The sequence below is a fragment of the Barbatula barbatula genome, assembly GCF_947034865.1.
Source record: "Barbatula barbatula genome assembly, chromosome: 24".
NCBI lineage: Eukaryota > Metazoa > Chordata > Actinopteri > Cypriniformes > Nemacheilidae > Barbatula > Barbatula barbatula.
The window spans coordinates 3,977,073-4,001,775 of NC_136787.1; the positions used below are offsets into that span (position 1 = coordinate 3,977,073).

Sequence of the window (24,703 nt, forward strand, 5' to 3'; positions counted from 1 at the left end):
ACATGAGGGCATCTTATAGGAAAACTAACACAGGAGATAACAATGGGCAGGTGTGGGTACTGAAACACTCAGGGAAGGTTAACGAGACAAAAGGGCGGGAAATACTGACGAGACACGAGAAAGCACATGGCAAGTCAGAATCAAAACAAAGCCATGTCTCTCTCACACAAAACCTAAGGCTATGCCATGACTCCGCTGCAAGACTAAGAATAAACATGACACCATGGCGGAATCATGACACGGCACGGCAATATGTTTCGCTCCACACAAAACATGAGGCCCTGCCATGATTCTACAACAAGACCAAGAAAGATATGACATGATGAGGCAGAATCATGACAGTCACTGCTACAAGTTAATGTTAACATTAGCAGGCTGTGCATCTACAACCTATTTTGCACGTATTAACTTTATCAGAAATGACTGTATATTCCACAGTTTGTATTCAAAATTAATTCAAACTCGACAGCAAAGTGGATGTTTTTGCACAGTATTGCTTTAACTGAACAATAACACGGTATTATAATACATACATATTATTGTTTTAAAGCACAAGGTTATTGAAACATCTAATGGACCATTTGATTCAATCACCAAAATCACTACATCTTTAAATATGTGATTTTATTATCAAATACAATAGCAATACAAGATACAAATGATCCCCGGCAGTGCAGCATAAAAAACGTACAGTCCTCATGACATTAGGATATCCATTTATATTACCAAAACCAAATTCATAATGCCTGTAAAATGCACAAAATTATCTGTAGTAAAAAGGCTCATTAGGAAAATAAAGATTAAAAAAGTACAAATAATTGTTTTAATTTTGAATTTTTTCTCTATATTTTTGAACTTTTCGATACAGTGAATATTTTAGATGTGATAAACTGCATGGTGGGAAAAATGCACAGGGATAAAAAAAACTTTGTAAACGAGAAAAGTTAAAAAATACTACACATCGATGTTATTGCTGAATCTGGTCACTAAGGCCTAGTCCACATGCACAAGCAATTTTTCCTTCGTTTCCACATCGCAAAAAGAATTCTAGAAAACACTGTCAAGAGCATGCCAAACCAACAGATGGAAATACAACCCTAATCGTCAAGTCATGTTGGCTAATCAGAAGCCTGTAAAAAACGTTAAGAAAGGTCGGTTGTGGCTAGAAGGGATAAAGTTACGATCGGAAATGATGCAAAATCTCGCCAATAAATTACATTAGTTAAAGCCTACACATACACCTAACCTAAACCTAGCCTTACAATAAGGTTTTCCTCTCCAGTGTGCTTCCACAAGACCTTGCCAGCGAGCTTCCTTTAGCCCTCACCAGTGTTCAGTCCTGAGCCCTCTCCAGAGTTCAACTCCTCATCACCCCTCTCCAGTGCTTGGCTCTGCCTCATAGGCTTCCTCAGACTCGACCCACTGGCTTGTGCCTGGGCGGCCACCAGATCCTTCGACTTTCCCCCCAAAGATTTTTTGAGGGGTTGTGTAGCTGCGGTCGTGCTAATTGTCACCAGCCTCCACGGCCCCTAAGCCAGCACCTCCGTGGCTACCCGAACTGCCCTCACCTCTGTGGCTGCCTGAGCTACCAGATCCTCCATGGATCCCCTGAACCCAGGTGCCGGTAGCATTACAATATTTCAACAAACCAGTTGTTTTATGGCTTAAACTAATATAAAGAACATATTTTATCTAAAAATATATATATATTTTTGGGTTTCACAGCCAAAGTCCAAATGAAAGAGGTTCTTTTTTAAACTGTACACTGTACTTCCTAATACCACATAGTTACCTCCTATTAGGCCTACTGCCAATCTTTTATGTAATTTCCTAAACCAGAGCCAGCAACTTAAATACTTATTCTCTTTCCTGAAAGTAACACAAATATTACTAAGACAAATGTTTTTCTAAGCAAAAATGCATTTTTACACACTTTAAGACATTTTCCTTTAATGTATCAGAATTAACTGGCTGGGGAGGTTACAGTAGCTTGTCTATCGAGTCTTACCTCCCTCAAACTCATCATCTCCTTTCTGTTTCCATTCCCCCGCTTTGCACAAACAAATTCTGATGTCCATCTACATGGGCTATTAATGAACGAGTCAAAATAAGATAATCGATATTATTTAGAAACTTACTTTAGTTTCGTCAAGTTTGCATAGCCTACCTCAATCATCTAGGGGTCTAGTGATGCCGCCGGTGCACACTCAACGTCGCAACCACAAATCTCCCATTTCACCGGCTACACTGCAATCGGGAGTTTATGAAAATATTTGCCCTGGCAGGAGTTTGGTTTTCATTGTCCTGATACTGCGTTTACGTGGGGACAGACGGTTAAACCGCAAAGAAAAAGCTGTGGTTTTGAAAATACCTGTGTTCATGTGAACAGGGCAGAAACATTGTGTAACTTGTCTAGTTTAAGCAAATTTCAAACTGGATATGTGGGTGACTCAGACGGGTCCTAGATCAACCATATTCTTCACACTTTTAAGTTTCCAGTCGAACATGGATTTAATGACATGGTACATTTACATTTAGTCATACATCCAAAGCGACTTACAGATGAAGCGTAACAATTGAAGCAATGTTTGCAACAAGTCATGTCACATTCACCAGTGAGAAAAAATTATAGTACCAAGTGAATTACATTACTACAATAACAAACATCTCCAGGTGCCTGCTCCCTCTCCACCATTGTCCATCAGCCTGCACATCGCACATGAGCCCGCACATGATGATGTATGATGTCTGCGTGAACAGGGTGTGCACTGGGTAGTAGATTACGCTGACTGAAAATGTTCACATGACGTCATGTTGCAGTTTTAATGATGACGGAAAAACTGCACATTTGATGGTCAAATGTGTAACGTTAACGTTAACAACATTTGAGTTTGACACAAGGCGAGAGAGTGAGCCTCAAGAAATGTCTTGGTTGATATATGATTGATGCTACATCATATTGTATGATCGCATGGTTAATTCATGTTTTTGCTGTAAAACTGTTTGGAAAGGGCTTGATTCCAGCTTTCATATGACATAAAAACCTTTAATTTGTACAATTTCGCCGTGTGATAGGTTTCCCAGATGGCATCACTTTTTTACAAAATAATGCGTAAAAAAATTTGACGCAATTTTCACACGCTCTTATAGATGTAAACCATTTAGGCACAATTTTAAACGGTTGCTTTAACACGTTTAGTATAGAGACAGCTTCTTGCTGCGTCAGAGGTTGCTGGGTAAACTAATATCATTAAGTCTGTCCGCCCCATGCTTGCTCAGAAACATAACAGTTATTTTAGTCACGATCAAGCAACTTGTTGGCAGGTGATAGGTGGAAATCTGGTACATGTGAGCTTTAGAAAATGTGTCCCATTTGTAGTTTAAATCTAGACTCCAGTCCATCCTATCATGACATGTTGATTTTGCATTAACAAAACAGGTTCCTTTCAATCTACCGATAATAACAGACTCATCAATTAAAATCATAGAATGTGCATACAAAGACAATTCTAACTTAATAGACAAAGATGTTCAACATAGTATAAGAATAAAATAAAACCACAAAGTTAATCATACCTGGTAAAATCGAGACACACAGTTGTAGTGTGGGAAGTTCTGGTTACGAATGCTTCCCTGAGTCTTTTGCCAATGCACCTTATATACCCAGATGTTTACCGAAAGATGCCCAAACACACAATGTCCACTTGACAAACTCCACAAAACCAGGGCACAGTAACTGGAACAATTGGATATGTACATTTTTATAAGTCCTTAAGGATTGTGGCTTTTATATGCTTGATGCAACCATATTTTTGTACATTAGGTAATCAAGCATTGTTTTAATATTTCAATGTTCGTATTCTATTTCAAGGTAATCCAAGACAAGGCATGAAAACAACAATGATCCGCACAAGACAATTCACAAGAGGGGCATTATATAAGGGAACTAACAAGGGGCCAATGACGAGACCAGAGAGAGTGCATGACTCTCTCTACACTAAACACGTGCCTCTGTCATGATCCTGCCACTAGACTAGAAATTGAAGGCAGAGTCGTGACAGGGACAAAAGGGCTAAAGACACACCTTAAGAAAACATTTGCTTTTCACTACACCCACGTGTGATTACATACAAAATATATATGTTTAGATTAAACATTTACGGAGCAACAGTTTTATAAGTGGTTAATTTTATTTACAGATCTTATAAATGTATGGGGTGCTGAAGGGGGGTCTATCCCCAAACAGGATAGAAGTATTGGTACAAATACTTTAAATAAAATAATATATTTTCATTATTTCAATAAATAAAATACGTTAATATCACAAAATACTGTATGAAAAGCAAAAACAATTAAAGATTTGGAAAGCTCTCATAAAAATATTATGTAGATTTACCGCAGTAACAATGAATTATTTTTTATGATATAATACAGGAATGTAATATTTTAAATATAATGATTTCATTATAAGTATGGTGATTATCTCTACGGTGGACACATGAATCTAACCATGTCTGTCGAAGATCAGCTTAATATCCACATGCAGAGGGAAAAGTTCATGTTTGGTGCCCTGTAGTGGTTTACAGGAAAATAAGGAGCCTTTAGCCCCATGGTACTCTACTGACTAAAAACATCAAGCTGAGTCTTGTTTAACTTAAAAGAATGAAGTTACATAAAAACATATGTAGCCATGAGTTGTTGATCATATTTTACACTGTATTCACAGGGCCCAGTGGTAATAGAAGTGCCAGGGAGCCCTCACAGATGAAGAGCCTTGCCTAATAGCCCTTTTATGGGGTATTAAACGTAAATAAACATTTGATTAGCATTTCGGTACCAAACTGAATCTTGAAACCCATAGGGCTCCACCTGGCTCATATAATGGTCAAAGGCCCCTGGGCACTGGCCCCATTGGCCTGGTCGGTAATCCATCCCTGGGCCTTTGTAATGTCCAGCTCACAAATTTCCAGATACTTTACAGGCACTTTATTAATAAGCACAAAGTTTTGCCATTATGAATATGATTTTGATATTGCAATGTGTGATGGAGAGGAAATCGTGGCTCTACAGCAGCAGGAAAAGACACTGACAACCACCGATTAACCTTTTCTCTTTGAAACTCTGCCTGAAATGTGGAGTAACTTTCTTCTAACAATCCAACAAAAACCCTACAGTTCTTTGTCAGAATCAATAACGTGCCAATACTATATAGCTACTTTTTATTCTTTATTTTAATATTGTATTTTAAGTCATTTAATTGTATTGTACAGAATTTGTTTTATTAATTTAGTTTAGTAATTTAAGCAAACAAATATAATATCTAAATGAATAAAAGTCACATTAAGGAGGGGTAAAGTTTAGGTGCATTTCCCCGGTTGTCCTGCAGGTGACCTCGTAAGTCTGTCTTCTTGCACTAGGTATTCACGTTTCCTCCTGAGCACTCAAGACCTACAACAATTTTCATGTGCAATTTAAGTTACGGTGATTTTCAACCGCTACTTACGAAGATTCCTGCTTTTGTTTCTACGATCTACTTACGATCCTTTGGGGAAAAGCATTTCATAGCGGTCCAGCAAGCTTCATGACACAGAAACAAAAGGACACACAACTTGGATTTCTGAAGACTTTGCATAAATTATAGATTGGATAGATTTACTATTTTGCTAAACACGTTTGATTTTACAACGGTTTGATTCGCTCTGTTGGGCTGTTTGATCATTTGATCGTGTTTAATGGTCGATACATGCACAGCCCAAAGAAAATGTTCAGTTTCATCTCCGTGAAATCGAAAGTTAAGCCCACTGGCAGTCCGACAGGAAACAGCAGCACTTCATAGAGCTCTGCAGAACTATAAGGTAAGTTATTTATTTATACATATATATTATATATCTTTTGTTTTTCACAACTGTACAAACAGTATCGGTTTTAGGCCCGGGGCGGTATTTTTCCATGTCACATGATGAGGTGCGGCACCTATTCTACTCGGCTTGTTTGAGATGCGCCTTGCCTCGCCTGAAATGTAGGTGAGAGTAGGCGGCTGCAGTAAGGGGAGGGGTCAAAAAAGACCTTTGAAGTCGGACACTTCGTGAATCTCGCTGTTTTGTCGCTTGTAAACGTGAACAATGGAGGAGATCGCGTTCGCGTTTTTTATCGCAGACGAAGTGGATGTAATCGAAATACCACTGTTTTTACATGAAGATGGTTACAATAATAATCACAGAATGTACTGTGAAATAATGTACAAATAAACAGCTTACACAAAAACATGTAAGACATTTTCAAGGATTGTATAAACAAATGGTAAATGAATTAAATAGCAAGTTGCTTTTGAGAGACAGAGGTCATAACAAATGTTTATAATATTTAATAACAAGCAGGTTTCTGCCACCATTTCACGTCCATAGTTTTTTCCATACCATGCAAGTCAAAGCTGTATTGTAGCAAACATTCTTCAGAATTTCTTCCCTTGTTTTAAGACCCTGACACTTCTCAGATGAAACCACACAAAGATGAGGCATAATGACTAAACAGTCCATTTAGATATGTATGCGTGCATGTATATTTTTAATGGATTCATTTATTAATTCACACAAACATACAATAGAATAAAGTGAAAATTACAACAAGGAAGAATTCTATTGAAGAGAAATATAAAATATGCATGTCCTAATTCTTAACTTCACTAGGCGTGTTTTGTTTTTGTTTCGTTTGCATGTCAATATAAATTAACAGATGGGTAATTTAATTCTTAGAATAAAGAGAAAATGCATCAGTCGACATTCTCAGCCAATGAGCATGAAGCTGTGTCGTCAGTCAGTCGTTTCCCATCATGCTTTTGAATATGGCGTTCCATTCGGTCCAAAAATATGACTAACCAGCGCACACACGTCTCACTGAACGTGACGTCTGCGTCTGCCGAACGTGACGTCTACGTCTGTTGCTTGACTCGTTGGTCTGCCGAACGTGACGTTTGCGTCTCACTGAACGCGACGTCTGCGTCTGCCTGAACATAGGCTACAACCAATTTTATGTTTATATATTGACAATACCTTTAAACAGTTATTAGCTGAAAGTAAGCGTATTCTTTCTTTTTGGAATAATAATCTTTCCCGTAAATAACATAACTGACATCTTTAAACGCCATAACCCAATGTTCAGCCTTTATAACCTCTTGAGTACCTTAACTGAGATTTAATATTCTTGCATCACTTCCATACAGTGTGAAAATGACTTGTTCCCCTGCGGATTTTGAAAGTTTACCTGTTTATGAAGAAATTAAGCATCTATAATGTTTATGGTAGTTTTTACTTTAAATGATAGAGACAGCATATCAATCAAAAATCTATAAAAATAAATCTTTATAAATTATTTCGCAACTCGGTGAGTAAAATTAGTATTTGATCTGGCTCCCACTGATTATGTACTGTATTAATAGGTAGGTTATGTGCTTATATGTAACACAGATTACTCCTGTCACTTTAGGAAAGTACTCCTAATGTCAGTTTGTTAGGTTTAATAAAGAAGCCAACACTATCTGTATATTCCATTGCAACCTCTTCACCATGGTCAAGACTAGATTAATAGCTGTCAAAGGTTATCAGGGACAAGATTGTAGACTGACACAAAGCTGCTTTGGCTACAGACAGAAGCTTAATGAGAAGGAGACAACTGTTTGTGTGATTATTTGGAAATAGAAGAAATAAAAAATAACCATCAATTGCCCTTGGTCTGAAGAATCCTGCAATGTTTCCCCAATGGGGTAAAGATGATCATGAGACAGGTTAAAGATCATTCCAGAACTAAACGGAAGAAACTTGTTCATGATTTCAAGACAGTTGGAATCACAGTTAGCAAGCAAACTATTGGTAACACGCTATGACATAATAGATTGAAATCCTGAAGCACCCCGCAAGGTCCTCCTGCTCAAGAAGGCCCGTCTGACACATCTGAAGTTTGCCTTTAACATCAAAATGATCCAGAAAAGGCTTAGGAGAAAGTGCTGTGGTCAGATGGGGCCAAAATTAACTCTCTGTTTGTGGAGGGGGCGAAATGCTGACTATGACCTCAAGAACACCGTCTCTTCAGTCAAGCACATTATGTTTTGGGGCTTTTTCTCTGCTTTGGGAACAGTATGACTTCACCAGATTAAGGAGGTGAGGGACGGTTCCATTAACTGTTAAATATTGTACGAGAAACTCCTCCCCTCAACTAGAACACTCAAGATGGGTAGTGGATCGGCCTTCAACATGACAGAGACCTAAAACATATAGCTAAGACCACCAAGGAGTGGCTCAAAGAGAAGCACAATAAAATACAAAAATCAATTTCTAAACCAGTTCTACATTCTTCCACCCATGCACCTTTCATGCAGTTTAATTAGTACTAAACAAATAAGTACTAATTCAAGTAATTAGCTAAATTAATAATATGATATTTGGCTGAGATACAACTATCAAAATCAGAGGGTGCCAAAAAACTACTTATTTATGTAATAATAAATTCAGTACTGTGACAAATGTTAGGTTGAAAATACGTAATGATTATAGTTTGTAAGTGTGGTTTAAAATGAGAGCTTTGAATTGTTCAATGACTTGCACCACCAGTTTTGTCATTTTATCAGATGGCAAAAGCAGCCTTTGCATTTGTTTTGCATTCAATTATGGTTGAAAACAATGTAGAACACAGTAGATTTGAAGATGTTCTGGACTTTAAAATCCCTGAATAAGAATATTGTGTTATATTTATTTCTGTTTTAGCAGATTTGGAGGAAATCTGCTGCTTCAGTTTTTTATTTATCCTGCCAGAATTTTCTTGGCATCACAAATAAGTAAAAAATAAAACACAAAAACAATAATATGACATTGTCCAGTAAATTAGTAAAACCTTGCAAATACACACACCCACACACACATTATTATTATTATTTAACATAAAAACATATATGGCTTGGCAAACCATTTAATGTTGCATTTATGCAACCTACTGGAAATAAAGTGAAACACAGATCAAATAAATGCAAGCGTTTATTTATTTATAAAGCACTAATAAACTGTACACAGCAGTGGTCACCACATTTTAACGTGGTGTGTATTTGTTATAGTGAATTATATCGGAAACGCAGCAATAATCGATCGCATCAGAACAATATAAACACATGCCCAACATATAATGATATCACACGGTTTTGGACTTAAATGTATTTCACGAACACTTAACACAAAGCATTACAAACTGCATAAACTAAGATTGACAGCTGGTCCTTACCAGTGTGTAACACAATTAACAGAATGTCAAGAAAACAACAGATTATCGTTAGTTTCTAGGACAGACGCAGACGTCACGTTCATTGAGAGGAATGAGTGAAGTGAAAGTTAACAAAGTGATATGGCGTTCCATTCGGTCCAAAAATATGACTAACCAGCGCACACACGTCTCACTGAACGTGACGTCTGCGTCTGCCGAACGTGACGTCTGCGTCTGCCGAACGTGACGTCTGCGTCTGTTGCTTGAGTCGTTGGTCTGCCGAACGTGACGTTTGCGTCTCACTGAACGCGACGTCTGCGTCTGCCTGAACATAGGCTACAACCAATTTTATGTTTTTATATTGACATACCTTTAAACAGTTATTAACTGAAAGTAAGCGTGAAATGAGAGCTTTGAATTGTTCAATGACTTGCACCGTTTTGTCATTTTATCAGATGGCAAAAGCAGCCTTTGCATTTGTTTTGGATTCAATTATGGTTGAAAACAATGTAGAACACAGTAGATTTGAAGATGTTCTGGACTTTAAAATCCCTGAATAAGAATATTGTGTTATATTTATTTCTGTTTTAGCAGATTTGGAGGAAATCTGCTGCTTCAGTTTTTTATTTATCCTGCCAGAATTTTCTTGGCATCACAAATAAGTAAAAAATAAAACAAAAACAATAATATGACATTCTCCAGTAAATTAGTAAAACCTTGCAAATACACACACCCACACACACATTATTATTATTTAACATAAAAAATATATGGCTTGGCAAACCATTTAATGTTGCATTTATGCAACCTACTGGAAATAAAGTGAAACACAGATCAAATAAATGCAAGCGTTTATTTATTTATAAAGCACTAATAACTGTACACAGCAGTGGTCACCACATTTCAACGTGGTGTGTATTTGTTATAGTGAATTATATCGGAAACGCAGCAATAATCGATCGCATCAGAACAATATAAACACATGCCCAACATATAATGATATCACACGGTTTTGGAGTTAAATGTATTTCACGAACACTTAACACAAAGCATTACAAACTGCATAAACTAAGATTGACAGCTGGTCCTTACCAGTGTGTAACACAATTAACAGAATGTCAAGAAAACAACAAATTATCGTTAGTTTCTAGGACAGACGCAGACGTCACGTTCATTGAGAGGAATGAGTGAAGTGAAAGTTAACAAAGTGACGCTTAACACACTGCATTAAGCCGTGTATAGTAGCGTGTTACAATACGTGTTAGCAAAAATGAAAACAAATGACTTCACTGCTACGCGTGAATGACACGTGACGCCTAACTGGACGCTTCACTGCTACATGTGATTTACGTGACGTCTACGTCACGTCAACGTCTCGTCTGCGTCTTGAATTCAATGCAATAAATAGCAGAATTTAAAAAAAGTTAAGACGCGGAGTTAGACGTTCAGTGAGACGTGTGTGTGCTGGTTAGTCATTTTTTTGGACCCTTTGGAACGCCATAAAGTGACGCTTAACACACTGCATTAAGCCGTGTATAGTAGCGTGTTACAATACGTGTTAGCAAAAATGAAAACAAATGACTTCACTGCTACACGTGAATGACACGTGACGCCTAACTGGACGCTTCACTGTATGGAAGGCCAATAGGGTCAAAAACGCGCGAATTTTAACACGTCAACAACACGTAAAGTACGTGTACTTTACATGTACTTTACGCATACTTTACGTGTACTTTACGCGTGAAAAATTAACGTGTACTTTACGTGTATTTAACATGTACTTAACGTGTTAAATACACGTCAAGTACACGTAGAATACACGTAAACAACGCGTGATTCAGACACCGGTTTCCAGTTTAAACGGGTCAATATCATTGGCTGCCTACGAATTGGGTCAAACCATTTCTGCACACCTGGGGGGTCCTATAGACTCTGTGCTACCAACATTAAACATGCTATGGATACTTCTATTTATTTGTCTTTTCTTGTCTCTTATTTATTATTGTTATGTAGATAAACTAATATGATTGCTGTACAAAATGAAAATGATCTGCTTTTACTCCACTCAAGCCTTTTTCTTAAATAAACACAGTAGTAAAAAAAATTATATATTTGTGTGGGAAAACAGTACAGAAGAGGTACTTAATTAAGATAGTTATAGGATAAAGCACATCTCTTTGTAAAACAAGGTGAGCTTTTTGTGCCAACAATTATAACCAGCAGGTGGTGATTGTTAAAACGTTTCTGTTTCAGAGATTTTGCACTTAAACACATGTGATATAATTAAAAATTAATTAAAAGACTTTCAGGATTGGGATGAGCGCTTGTACCTAATTTTATGGGTGAATAATAACATGAAAGAGTGACATCTGCGCCCAACAACCAAATCGTATAGTGGTACTGGCAGCTGATAAAGACCAAATATAATTAAAAGTTATTTGAACCTTTATAAGGGTGAAACAAATAAATAAAAGACACTTTCTGTGTGCATTATCATGGAGGTAAATGCACAGAGCTTTTCTTTATTGTATTGAATGTGAACATTAATTACTGTCCCCTTCTTGAGGAAACTGAAGCCTCTACATTCAGTTTCTACAAGAGAAATATAAAAAAACATCTTTAATTCTTGTATATAAATTAAAGTCAGTCCTATGCTACGAACGAATGCCACTTTCTCAGAATTAAACGACGTATCTAAACTAACAGATAACATTTGTTTGTAAAACTTTGTCAGGGCCTTTTAAGAACCCTGTAACCCTCTCAGTGCCCTTTTAAGGTGCTGGATTGTTAATTAATGAAACAACATTAAGACGTAACAGGTGGAAAACAGATGTCAGTATGTAAACTCAAATGATTAAGCAGCCAAATGAACACTATACATATGTATTAATGTAGACTTTACTTCCTCTATTTAGCCATTTAACAAACAATATAAAAATTGGAGTGTCAGTTTGCATTTAAAGTGACATAGTATATTGATGTCATTGATGGCTGGTCCCAGCTGAATGGTCAGCTGAATCATACAATTTTAATACTTTGGGTCATAACCATCCTGACACTGGTTTGAGTGAGGCCACACTAAAGTGGTTCTGTGGTCAAAGCAGAGACCTCTGCAAAAACATCTGCATATGGCTATCTGCCACAAACAGGCCATTAATCGCCCTGTCTTAGTGCAAAAAAGGGAAAATTGTATATAGGGTTTCTTTGCCACAATCCAAGTGTTCTGTTTTGTTCCCATACTTTACCTCTCAAGCACTGACAGAACACAGATCCATGCACTGAGCCAGGCAAGTTGACATCCACGCTTAAATTGGGCAGCTTAATTCAAGGTTTTTTTTCTAATATTTCGGTCAAATGGATTAAATTAGTGCATACAATGTACCTATGAATACAGAGAGAAGCATTTTTTTTATTTCTGCTCCTAAAACTGCCAGAGCACACTGAACACTGTGAGTGTGTGTTAGAAATCGGTAATGGTGCAAAAACATAGTTCTTGGTATGTTTTTGTCTTTAAACCAAACTGTTAGTTCTTTAACCTGCAAAATTTAAATCCTATCAGGCTAATGCAAGTCCCAGAATGTTAATGGATTATGTCCAAAGGCAGAGAGCAGGCGGTCTCTTGTGACATGAGTATCTTTACCACGAACACAATCCGGTCAAATGCAATTAAACTATCTCTTAAATTGGCCAAAAGTGGTTTCATATCTTACCATAGCAAATTGGGGGTCTCTAACTTAAACCCTCTTGCGCTACAACAGTCCAAAATTTCAAAACTTTTTTGCTCCTAAAATTTACCCTTTAATCATTGGCTCTTGACATCATTATCTCTCATTAATAAAGTGTCACACCATCAAGCTGCCATCCTCAGGATCTCAGGGACAATCGCTAGGAGTTATGTGGAGATGTTATCCTTCTGTCTGTTGGACACTAGTCTGCACTTCATACACAAATTATAGTGGTGATATACATTATTTGCCTAATTCTGTACTTATGGTCATTTTGGCAGGGTTAGGATTTAACAGCAGTTTTTCATGTTTGTTTCTGATATTCAACTGAAGCTCACACATATTGTCTTGTCTTTTTTCTTTATAGTTATTCTACATTTTATGTCATTTTTGTCCTGCTTAAACTCAAACTTAATTATCTTACATGTCCCGTAAGGTCAGGGGAGAGCAGGTTGTGCATTCAGCTAAAATTATTTGCACACACAACCTTCAGGTGGATGCTGTATGCGTAGAAACTAAATTTTGAAGTCCACCTTATTGTATCTTACAGTCTTCCTGTAGCGCTGAATCTCTCCCCTACAAGTTGGTATCATTATCCCATTGTCACAGTTTCTGCAGCTATATTTTTTATTGTAATTTGGAAATAAAACTAAATATTCTTATTGGTTTGTTGACTGTTTTTCTTACAGGTACAACTGTTAAGGTGGTTTTTTTTGTTACAGACTTAACATAACATAGCCTTATATTTATATTTAAGCCTTATCATAACATAGACTATATCTATTTTGAAACCAGTTAATGTATTTATATCATATTTCTATTTGTTGTACATTTGGCCATGGTACCATTTCTCAAGAAATAAAAGCATATCTCAGAAATAAGATTACTTGTAAACATATTCTACTGTTAAAACTATACAGTTGAAAACGTGGAGTAAAGCTGAGCATTGCAGTTTAATGTATTGCAGTGATATAAGTGTCTTATATAAATCATGAGTATGACCTGGGATGGGCTATTACAGAAAAAAGCATGTGTCAGTATCTTATTTCATTGATATCTATTGTGATTTGATTTCGATCCTGTAATATGGCACTTCTACATTTACATTTACATTTACATTTATTCATTTGGCTTCTGTGGTATTTTGAGTGCACCCTACTGGTCATAGCAGCAACTTTATCTCAGTCTTTAAAAGTTTGTTGTTTACCAAAAATCGAAATTCATTACAATGGATTGTATCAGAATTATAAAGAACCACATTTGTAACTTTTTGTTAGAAAACTGAATTTCTAGATAACTTTTATCTTATCTTAATAAACTTAATTTTTACTATACGTGTGGGCTTCACAAGAAAATTACAAATAAACAAAAGGATCTTTCATGGTGGTAGCATGTAGCCTATGAGCAGCAGGCAACCCCCCAAGTGTGCAGAAATGGTTTGACCCAATTCGTAGGCAGCCAATGATATTGACCCGTTTAAACTGGAAACCGGTGTCTGAATCACGCGTTGTTTACGTGTATTCTACGTGTACTTGACGTGTATTTAACACGTTAAGTACGTGTTAAATACACGTAAAGTACACGTTAATTTTTCACGCGTAAAGTACACGTAAAGTACGCGTAAAGTACACGTAAAGCACACGTACTTAACGTGTTGTTGACGTGTTAAAATTCGCGCGTTTTTGACCCTATTGGCCTTCCATACTAACTGGACGCTTCACTGCTACACGTGATTTACGTGACGTCTACGTCACGTCAACGTCTCGTCTGCGTCTTGAATTCAATGCAATAAATAGCAGAATTTAAAAAAAGTTAAGACGCGGAGTGAGACGTTCAGTGAGACGTGTGTGTGCTGGTTAGTCATTTTTTTGGACCCTTTGGAACGCCATATTTGAATAGCGCAGTCGGAGGAGAGCAACTGCGCTCGACTGCTCAATCCGACACAGCCGCCTCGCCGTCGCGAGAGTTTTTTTGGCACACGTCAGCATGACATCAGAGCAAGGCGGACGTAACTCGGACACTTTCTAACCGGCATGCAGCTCGCGGTGATCACCGGTGATCGGTTCTGCGCAGATTTTGCTCATCTCAAACAAGCCTATTATCTATCATTGATTCATTGTCTGGGGAATTGGCAAATTGGTGCCCTGCATGCTGAGAAGGTGCCGTGTGTGTGAGAAGAGGAAGGGGATATTTCACCTCTGGGTAATAGTGTGTTTACACCGCACGCGTTAATGAAGCGTTAAGCGCGAGTTATTTACATGTTAAGTCAATGCAAAGACGCGATGACCTACTTGCGGTGCGATTCGTTTGAAAAATCTGAATTTTGGCGAAAATTCGAGACCGTGATTATGACATAGCGTGCGGCATAAGCTCCTCCCATGACGCAAATTCAATTAACGGGCTAAAGTCAGTCACACACCACCTCGACCCAGCTGACAATTCAACGTTGATTCACCGTTGAATCAACGTCAAGGACCAAGGTTGAATCAACGTTGAATTAGCCTACGTTTCGGTTTTGCAAATTGAATCAACGTTGAAATAGCAACGTTGTTTCACCGTCTTACCTTTCAACGTAGTTGAATTGCGGTCAGAAATCGACGTTGTATAATAATTGCTTTATTGTTTTTATCCCCATAGTAAAGCATTGAAATTGCTACAGTTTTAATGGTTTTTCAATATTAAATGAATAATTAACGTGTAGTGTGATTTTCTGTGGAGATACTTCTTGTTGAAAGTAATTCTAACAATTTTACATTGGCCTAAAAAATTATGTTTTATCTCTCTAATAACTGTAGAATATTTTTAATTAATTCCTTTTGGATGCTCTTAAGTGCAGGTTTGAGAGTCCACTTGTATACATACAGATAAGACAGAATAAAAATAAACAGTAATATTTTTACACCCACTTTATTTTTTCTCATTCAACAAAATTAAAATCACACGCGCATGCGCACACACTCAGGCACACAAAACAAATTCATTTTCATCAAATTATTTTTAACTGGAGTGGGTCATCAGTGAAGTGTCTTTTTACAGCCACCACCGCCTATCCTCTCTGGAGCATATCTTAAGTCTGTAATATTTTTTGTCCGTCTTGTGTTGTGTGTGTAGATGACAGCATCTAAAGAGAAAAACAAAACATAGTTTCATGTATATTTCAGCCTTAAAAAACCCTGTTGTTGAAAAAAATGTACCGAAATCGATCAATTGGGATCACATATAGGTTGCCCTGTGTCTTAAGAAATATGTGCAAACATTTGACTTGTGAAGCCAAAACACTACTTTGTTGTTTTAACTTGAAACATTTCCTAAATTGTCATTTGGATAAGCACTCATTAGCATAAGCACACAGTATATTTTATGCATGCAATTTCATTTATTTTTACCTACCACTGGCATTTATCTGGCATAGCAGAGACTCTGAAAATGGCAGCTTCCCGCATTTTCCCCTTTAAATTCATCTGTGAAATCACAACATTGGAAAGAGTTCTGAAAAACAAACATGAATGTACAAAGCTTTTAGAAAGTGTTAAACAATAAAGAAAGTTAAGACAGTTAATTAAAGCAGCACACAAAACATGCATATTGACATTGACATTTATTCATTAAGCAGATGCTTTTTTTTGACACATAATACAATGTATGGCACAAAAAATTTCTTATCAAGATTTGTAAATTTAAATAAAGGCCTAGCATTGTTAAAATTAATCAGTGTGATTGATAATATAGTGAAATTGTGTATTTAATAATTAAGTCAAGTCAAGTCAAGTCAGCTTTATTTATATAGCGCTTTTTACAATTTTCATTGTTACAAAGCAGCTGTACAAGAAAACAAAATGACTATAAGTAAAACATAAAAGGTTGTGGAATTCAAAACACAGGTCAAATATCAGACACACAATAAATTCCTATATGCAGAGTTAATTTAAATGAGACTATCAAATTCTAGCAGAATTAACATATGGACCAATAAACAACATTTCACCGCTTCACATTTACCGTAGGCTATTCACATTTTCACCCCAAATGGCGGTCGCACTGTACACTTATCAAAAAAGCATTTTTTGGAGTGGATTTACAAACATTCCTTTAGCTATTTTCCTATATCTTATGTTGCATTTTGTCGGGTTCCGTCTTATCTAGTTCACATTTTCACTTTAAAATGGCGGCCGCGCTGCTGTTAGTTAATGTGTTGGTCGAAATATTTCTGTGAGCTGTTTTAGGCTTGTGTACAACGCTACATCTCATGGAACAACCTCACTGGGTGTCAGAAATAAACGTTCATATAACGTATAATTGTTATAAGTTACATACTTTTCTCTCAAAACATCACCAGAACAAATGTAAAGCAAGTGGCAAAAGCCTCAGTGACGTAGATCCAAACATTTTCTAACCCATCACGTTAACCTTAAACGGTGGCTTTAAAATTCTCCATAAATTGACATAATGTGTAGTCTTAAATTATTTTTGTTATAATATCGACTTACTTCAGTAAATTGTAGTCGTCGTCCTCGTCACGTCACTCCGCGCTTTCCCGCCTCACTGACTGACGTGACGTGAACCGTAACCTCGTGCAATCTCGCGACACTACTAAGGTAAAAGAAAAAACACACGAAACAGCTAAATAAGCTTTTATTGCTTATTTATATATATGTGTGTGTTGTGTGTATATATATTAAATACAATAAGACGAGACTTACCGAAAGTTGTGATTGTTGAAGATGCATGGAAGACATGATGTTGATATAAAGTTTAGATCTTGATCTAATTTCAACGTTGATTTATGAGCGTTTCTGTTCACGTTTTTCAACGTTAAGCATTTAATCTTGTTTCAACATTGTTTCAACGTTGAAATAACAACTGACATTATTTCAACCATATTTCAACGTTGAAGGTCGGTCATATGCCGGCTGGGGACATTCTTACAAACAAAGCACATTTTATTCATAATGTAATGAATACAGGCCTATAGTTCCTGCACATTTTAGTTTTTCTGAATTGTGTGAAATGGCTTATAAAAAATAAGTAATACAAAACGATTACTTGTCACCTCACCAATGTGAATTGGTTTAGTCTTTCTAGCTGTGACTCGTTTCGTGACGTGAGTGACAGTGTTGGGGGGCGGGGATGGGAAATCTGTTGATTGTCGAGTGCCAAATAAACAGAGATGGACAGGAAAAGGTGAAAGCCATCATGTGCACAAAAAAAAGTATTTGGAGAAATATATTTTTCTCTTTCACTTATGTTGTTATAATAAAATATGACGGATAGTCATAATTTTGTGTGTTTGTTTCATTTATTTAAAATTTTTTGGGGGGTAAAAAAAATTCACTGCAGAATGGGAGCTGTTTTATTTTTATATCAGAATGCTACTAGGTTAGGCATTTTTATCACGATAGCATTTGAACTGCAGACAATTTTATTTCTTAAGCTTATTTTTGTATAATGCATGCAATTGGATATATAATGCATATAGTAGGCTAGTGGGCGATTATGGCTTACAGTTCAAACAAAAAAAAATCTAAATTTGACATCAGATTAGTATTTTTCTTGTGCTGAATTTAAGTCAAGTCAAGTCAGCTTTATTTATTTAACGCTTTTTACAATTTACATTTTCAAAGCAGCTGTACAAAAAACATCGACTATAAGCAAAACATATAAAATATCAGACAGATATTTGCAGTGTTAATTAAATAAAACTATAAAATTCTAGCAGCCACCCCGGCCAGGCAAACATTGAATAACAGTATGCAAACGGTGGCGAGGAACCCAAAACTCCATTGGAGGAGAAAAAAAACTCAGAGGGAAACCAGGCCTAACCAGGGGATTCCAGTTCCCCTCGGGCAAAAGCTGCAGCCTCTGCACAAGCTCGACAGTGCTTGCACAACAAGGCAAAAAAAAAATCTATTTAAGATTATCATTAATAATCTAATTGCGGCTGAAATTTTGTAGGGTCGCCACGTTCTTTGTCCAGCAATATCATCACAGCTTTTGTCAGGTCTGGGCACGGCTCTGGTAACCATGGACTGCATTCTGCCCGCTCTAGTAACCTTGGAACAATGAGACAAGACTGGCTGAGAGTAGAGTACTGTTCTGCACTCTTTGATGCATCAGTTGTTATGGGAAGTGTTCCTGGTTCCGATTGATCTAACTAGTGCAGCCTAAACCTTCTGAATATATACACTCACCTAAAGGATTATTAGGAACACCATACTAATACTGTGTTTGACCCCCTTTCTCCTTCAGGACTGCCTTAATTCTACAAGGTGCTGAAAGCATTCTTTAGAAATGTTGGCCCATATTGATACGATAGCATCTTGCAGTTGATGGAGATTTGTGGAATGCACATCCAGGGAACGAAGCTCCCGTTCCACCACATCCCAAAGATGCTCTATTGGGTTGAGATCTGGTGACTGGGGGCCATTTTAGTACAGTGAACTCATTGTCATGTTCAAGAAACCAATTTGAAATTATTCGAGCTTTGTGACATGGTGCATTATCCTGCTGGAAGTAGCCATCAGAGGATCGGTACATGGTGGTCATAAAGGGATGGACATGGTCAGAAACAATGCTCAGGTAGGCCGTGGCATTTAAATTATGCCCAATTGGCACTAAGGGGTCTAAAGTGTGCAAAGAAAACATCCCCCACACCATTAGACTACCACCAGCCTGCACAGTGGTAACAAGGCATAGTGGATCCATGTTCTCTATCTGTTTACGCCAAATTCTGACTCTACCATCTGAATGTCTCAACAGAAATCGAGACTCATCAGACCAGGCAACATTTTCCAATCTTCAACTGTCCATTTTTGGTGAGATCGTGCAAATTGTAGCCCCTTTTTCCTATTTGTAGTGGAGATGAGTGGTACCCGGTGGAGTCTTCTGCTGTTGTAGCCCATCCGCCTCAAGGTTGTGTGTGTTGTGGCTTCACAAATGCTTTGCTGCATACCTCGGTTGTAACGAGTGGTTATTATAGTCAAAGTTGCTCTTCTATCAGCTTTAATCAGTCGGCCCATTCTCCTCTGACCTCTAGCATCAACAAGGCATTTTCTCCTACAGGACTGCCGCATACTGGATGTTTTTCCATTTTCATACCATTCTTTGTAAACCCTAAAAAATGGTTGTGCGTGAAAATCCCAGTAACTGAGCAGATTGTGAAATACTCAGACTGGCTCGTCTGGCACCAACAACCATGCCACGCTCAAAATTGCTTAAATCACCTTTCTTTCCCATTCTGACATTCAGTTTGGAGCTCAGCAGATTGTCTTGACCAGGACCACACCCCTAAATGCATTGAAGCAACTGCCATGTGATTGGTGTATTAGAAAATTGCATTAATGAGAAATTGAACAGGTGCTCCTAATAATCCTTTAAGTGAGTGTATATTATGCTTGTGTAGTGTATGCAAGATTAAAAAGATGCGTCTTTAGTCTATATTTAAACTGACCGAGTGTGTCTGCCTCCCTGGACAGTGCGGTGGAAGACTGTTCCAAAGTCTAGGTGCTAGATAGGAACAGGATCTGCCGCCTACACTTGATTTTGAAATTATAGGTAATTCCAAATGACCGGACGCCTGAGAGCGTATTGCACCTGAAGGACTGTAATACAAGAGAAGTTCACTCAAGTATTGAGGAGCTAAACCATGCAGGGCTGTATAGGCAATAAGCAAAGGTAATGCAATGCAAAGTAACCAGTGCAAGGTTGACTGAACCGGGCTAAAATGCTCATACTTTTTTGTACGTCTAAGAACTCAAGCTGCTGCATTTTGGACCAGTTGGAGATTTGGTAACAGGCCTGCAGGGCAACCACCTAGTGCATTACAGTTATCTAGTCTTGATGTCATAGAGGCATGAATTAGCTAATCTGCATCTGATGGTGACATCATATGACATAGTTTAGATATATTTCTTAGATGGAAAAACGCTATTTTACAGGTGCTGGCGACCTGGCTCTCGAAAACTATCGAATAAAATGCCAAGATTCTTTGCTGAAGATGAAGGTTTTATGGAACATTCATCAATAGGTATGCAGTATTCTTGTTTGTTAAATATGGCAGTTTTCGGTCTAATAAGTAACACTTCTGTTTTGTCCGAGTTCAGTAATAAGACATTTTTACTCACCCACTTTTTTATATCGACTATGTATTCCACTATTCGATGGAATTGATGTGTTTCATGAGGCTTTGAGGAAATATAAAGTTGTGTATCATCAGCAACAGTGAAAGCTAACTTTGTGTCGCTTTATTATATCTACTAGAGGTAGCATGTATAATGCGAAGAGCATAGGCCATAAGACTGAGCCCTGTGGTACACTGTACTGGACTTGCGATTTGCTTGACACTTCATTGTTTATTGCTACATATTGCTACATAATTTAGTGCATAATTCCTTTTTGTTCTGATGACTGGATTCCAAAAGTGAGGCCTACATTAGATAGTTGATTAGCATGTAAGATATTTAATTGAGGAACCCTTGGGAAATTAACCTTGATTTTAGTATAAGTGACGTAGGTTAACCAAATGTTTTTTTGTAGATTGTATAAAATGGTTAAAACTAAGTGAAGTTACAGGGTAAATCCCCTGGTTAGGCCTGGTTTCCCCCTGAGGTTTTTTTTCTCCACCAATGCAGTTTTGGGTTCCTCGCCAACGTTTGTTTAATAAAAAATATATTCTGATTAATTGCGGGTGGGTCGCGGGTTGATGAGATCATTCGTTAATAATACAATTATTTATAACAACATTCTTTAAAATACGAATGTGTTTTAATAGCAGTTTCAACCAGGCAACCGGCAACTTTGCACTCGTAAAAGAAATACGCGGGTGTCGACAGTGGAGGTGGTCCTTTTCTTAAAGCAGAAATGGAGGCGAAACAGATCCGGGAGAAACTTTCAGTTAGATGAGTCCTCAGAGGAAAATGTGTTATTCTGGGACAAACAAGATCGCTTATTCCCACGACTTATTTACGTCTCACCTTGCTAGGAGAATATTGTGCATTCCTGCATCAAGCTGTGCAAGCGAACGCTCATTTAGCGCGGGTTTTAGAGGCGAGGCGGAATCGTTTGAATCCAGGCACAGTAGATGCTATTCTGTGTTTGCACAGTGCAAAAGAAAAGGCCAAGTAGCTAATGCTGAATTGGCACCGTTTTGTTATCGGACTTTGTTCTCTTTTCTGGAAAGAAAAAAAGTTCTTTATTGTTACTTTGAATATCTGTTTTAGGAATGTTCCATTATAATATTTTAAATTATTTGAGCTGTGTTTGTGTGGCCGAAGCCAAACTTTTTGTCATACAAATAAATGTTCATTTAAAAGCATTTTACAATTAGCGTATCATTTTAATATCGGATATTGACAGACTAGTTCTAACGTCACTGAATCTGATCATGCAAACATCATGCTTGAAGAAAATAATTAGATGAATTAAAGTGACGATCGGTTGCGGGTCGGGTGCGGATATCTATATCATAGAAAATGATATGTGCGGGCGGATGGCGGGTGGATAATTGATTTGAAGCAGCGGATGAGGGTGACATTTTAGCTCATCCGCGCATCTCTATAGGGTGCGCCAGCAGATCGACGTGAAGGGGACATGCCCTGTGCCGTTGTGCCACGCTCTCCAGGAAACCCGACTCTGAAGCCAATGCAACCGCTAACTGCTGCCTGATCAGGGCCAGGCAGCACAGCATCGACTGGGCATGCTCTCAGGAGGCATACTGTATGGTAACACATGCTGATATGCCTTATTTAACATTCGCAAGGTTAGACCCTACCTCACTGAACATTTGGCGCAACTCCTTGTTCAGGCCCTGGTCATCTCAAGGTTGGACTACTGCAATGCTCTCTTTGCTGGTCTTCCTGCAAAGGCTATCAAACCACTTCACCTGGTTCAAAATGCAGCAGCACGCCTCATCTTCCAACAGCCCAAAAGGGCACATGTGACACCCCCTTTTTCATCTCTATCCACTACTTAAAAACACACTTCTTCTAAGAATACTTGACAGACTAAACCTCTTCTCTCAACAGGTAGTGGTCTAGCTCTTGTCCTGGTTGACCCATAGGCCTATTCGGTCGAGGTGCCGGGCACATGGTCCCTGTGCGTAGTCCACAGATCCCACGAGTGCCAAGAGAGGTCAGTCGTGAAGATAGTTAGCATACGCACGCCCTGCTCCCGGGGGGAGTTAGGGCCAGACCTAGGGGGAGGAGGCTGTACTTGTAAGCTTGACCCTTGAGAGCTAAACCGAAGAAACGGTCTGCCGGAGATCAAGGCAGGAAGTACACATCCTTCGGGTCAATAACTACAAACCAATCCCGATGTCAGACGGACTCCAGGATGCGCCTCCACGTCAACCTTGCAGGATGGAGCGCAGCCCCTCATCTTACTCGGGGGCAATGAAGTAGGGGTTGTCACCTCTAAGAAATCTCCGCCAGAGGGACGGGCTCAATTTCCCCCTTACACAGAAGGGTTGTGACCTCGAGCCGAAGCACGGTAAAGGTCTCGCCTCTGGCGAGGTTAGAGAATGTCCCGAGACTTGGGCGAGTGCCTGGCAACCGATCGCGTTGCCGAGACGGATCATCCTCACTAAGTACCGTGACGTGCTGGGGAGCTGTGGCCAGGCCCCCAGACATTTTGAGGGAGGAACTAGAGGGGAGATCTGCTTCATTGCCTCCGTGGGGAGGAGGTTCTGTGGTGGCAGCCCGGCTGTCCCGCCAGGGTCAGGGCCCTGGGGGGCGAGCAGGTCTGCTGACTTACCTGACGCAAGTCTTCGCTGCTGAATGCACCGTTGCGTGGAGGGTGCGGAAGGCTGCGGAAATGGCATGTCACAACGTTGAATTGAGGCTGTTGCATACTGTGGGGACCCAATTACGCTCTCCTGGAGACCAAGTGGGCACCAGGCCCTGAGAAGCCAGAGGTATGGAGGGGTGGGGCTGCTGGGATGCAGACGCCAACCGGGACCTCGATGCCCTGGTGGGGACTGGGTCACGGCCGAGAGGCTGATGGCCACGTCTGCTATTTCATCAAAAGACTCAAAATTCCTCGGCGGTGTCACCAAGCAGCCCAGGCTGTGCGATGGGTGCATCAAGAAAACAAACTCTACGCCTCCCAGCTGCGCAGAATTGAGCCAGAGGTGACTCTCTTGGACTACATGAGTGGACATCACTTTGGTTGCCCGGAGAGCGAGGTCTATGGCGGTGTGCAGACACTGCATAACCACTGGATCCTGCTTTCCCTCGTCTAACCACACCTTAGCCTGGTGTATCTGCAGGATGGCCATGGCGTGAAGGGCAGAGGCAGCTGACCCGCCGCAGTGTAAGCCCTCAACATCAGTGATCGCGAGGACAAACCAGCTTTGGAAGGGTGCCTTGGTTGGTGCCTCCAGGTGGGACGTCTGTGGACACAAGTGCACTTGTGCCACGATAGAATGCTCTACCTGGGATACCGAAATACCCCTTAGCTGCTCCAGAGTCAAGGGATGTCACAGCGACCAAGCCCATCTGCCGCGAACATGCCATAGGGGGCGTTCCCGCTTTCCGTGCACTTTTGGGAAACTGGCACCAGGGCGGAACGCCGTTCCCCTGGGTTCCATGTCCAGGTACCAGGAATAGGGCCAATCTGGGCAACACGACTGACATCTCCACGTCGGCCTCGTCCTGGGCTCGACCGGCCAAAGCCATTCGCCAAGTTTATTGGCCTTTTCAAAGTAGAATCGGAGATGATAGGTTCTCAAGTCAAACTGTATG

At 39.1% G+C, this 24,703-nt stretch overlaps 1 protein-coding gene across 1 annotated transcript in view; it reads left to right on the forward strand.

Annotated features, from left to right (window-relative positions):
- Nucleotides 1-5,368: 5,368 nt before the first annotated feature.
- Nucleotides 5,369-24,703, forward strand: part of samd9l (sterile alpha motif domain containing 9 like) — a 33,149-nt gene continuing 13,814 nt past the window's right edge. Inside the window, exon 1 of the mRNA XM_079449318.1 lies at nucleotides 5,369-5,855. The gene's annotated coding sequence lies outside the window, so the exon portion shown is untranslated. The remainder of the gene's footprint in view (nucleotides 5,856-24,703) is intronic.